Here is a 2,021-nt window from a genome sequence, read left to right on the forward strand (position 1 = left end):
TTAGCATACATTGGCCATGTCAGTAAAAGGGAGAAGATTAAACGTGCACTGTTTTGATAAATGTTCATTAGAAAACCTTGCCATCCTTCCAAATGCAGCCTTTATTGCAGGTTAGTCTGAAGTCCATATGCACTTTATGTGCTAAGATGTTTACATTTTTACCAGCTTAACAAATCTCCAAGGTTGAAATTTAAGATTTTTGCAAATAAATACCGGTCATCATTTAGTTATAAAGGTCTGTTTAAAATATGAATGGCACAAAGTGTAATTATTGTGTACATGAATAATTGTCTTAAACTGCAGCATGTAGCACTTTAAAAGTGGACTTAAATATTTACAAAGCAGCAGAAAGTAATGCTCCTTCAAGCCAGGGAATAAAAGGATATAAATCATGATTTATATATAAAAGTTGGACTACAAACATTTGAAACATGTAATTCCCCACGTAGTCATTAATCTTCTGAGGGGAAACTTAAATATTTTTGTGAGGAGGTAAAGGGCAGAGTGAGCAAGTTACCACTCATCCCCTTGTTTCTTCACAAAGTTTCTGTGGGAGCCTGGCTTGTTTTAATTTCTCCAGGAAGTAGAGTCTTTGCTGGGCCTTTTTAACCCGGTGTGATGTGTTGGAGATCCTTGTAAGATGTTTTGACATATTGAATTCAAGAAACTTGAAATTCTCCACGCCTTCCACTTCTCCATACATATGGTGGACTTCCTTCTTTGTTCTCCTGCAGTCAATCGTTAACTCCTTGGTTTTAGAGGTGTTAAGGAGCAGGTTGTTGTCCTAACGCCACTCAGATTATTCCCTTGACTTAACTTGATAGACTTATTCTCAAGTCAGTCTTCATCTTCCATATTGCAACCACTATCCTGCTACAAGATCCTCCTGAGATGTAGAAGCTGGCTTTTTTCAGGGTACTCAAGGAAAGGTTCCACCGAGATTTGAACTCGGATAGCTGGATTCAGAGTCCAGAGTGCTAACCATTACACCATATAAATGGTCCACGATGTATACAAAGAGATGCTATCTTTACACAGAGACTCAGACACGTAACTAACTCATCTCTCTGCCGCTTCACCTTCAACTGAAAACTGCACCAGTATGCGCCAAGGTCATAGTTGGTTGAAACAAACAGAACAATTTCCTTTGAAATGAGTAGAGAAGCAATTTTGTGCTCAACAGACCACACCTCTCCTATACCTGGCTGTGGCCCAAGATGTGTTATTTTGGCTCCTCGAGTTACTCAAAGAGCTCTTCCCAAATCTTGACAATTTCCCCAGCCAGGGTCAGTAGAGTAGAGTAAAGTAGAGTAGAGTAGAGTATAGTGAACTGTTGTTTGAGGATTACTTTCCGCATCAATTCACAGATTGAACAATTTAAGCTTGTATGCACACCTCCATAGGTCAGTTGGAAGATTGGAGGACTGTAGGTTGATAATCGCAGCAACGTTTGCATCGGCTACACTTTAGCACTTGTGATAACGGATGCATCGTCTTATTTAAATATGGCCTTGTGAACAGGGTTAAAATGGACAGAGAGAATCTGCTGATCCAAAGCATTTACAATTAGCAGAGGATGGTTTCGATCCATCGACCTCTGGGTTATGGGCCCAGCACGCTTCCGCTGCGCCACTCTGCTCGATGTTTAGCACTCCAAGGCTGGCAAAATTGTACTGTACTCATTGTCGGCCGTTTCAATTTTCAACCTTGACAAAGGCAGCGCATACCAAATCCAATCGTTCTTCTTTACCTTTTGCAATAGAGGCCCTTAAAAAATACAATTCCAGGTGTTTTGCCTTTTATGTTCATTGTGTCTGAGGCACTGATGATAGTCTCTTGAGTAAGCATGTACCTACTCAAAGGAAGGCATTTGACACAGTTGACCACCAAGTGCTCCGTGTATCAATACATTGTTTTAAGTCTTACTTATTGAACAGAAAATAGTGTGTTCTGGTCAACGGTGCAAAATCGCCCTACCTTGTCAACCATGTTGGGGTTCCACAAGGTTCCATTGGACTGTT

At 40.5% G+C, this 2,021-nt stretch overlaps 1 non-coding gene across 1 annotated transcript; it reads right to left on the minus strand.

Annotated features, from left to right (window-relative positions):
* Positions 1-1,567: 1,567 nt before the first annotated feature.
* trnam-cau lies at positions 1,568-1,639 on the minus strand. Its single transcript has one exon. It is a non-coding gene; the product is annotated as a tRNA-Met (tRNA).
* Positions 1,640-2,021: the final 382 nt, after the last annotated feature.

Source organism: Gymnodraco acuticeps, unplaced genomic scaffold (genome assembly GCF_902827175.1).
Source record: "Gymnodraco acuticeps unplaced genomic scaffold, fGymAcu1.1, whole genome shotgun sequence".
NCBI classification, from domain to species: domain Eukaryota; kingdom Metazoa; phylum Chordata; class Actinopteri; order Perciformes; family Bathydraconidae; genus Gymnodraco; species Gymnodraco acuticeps.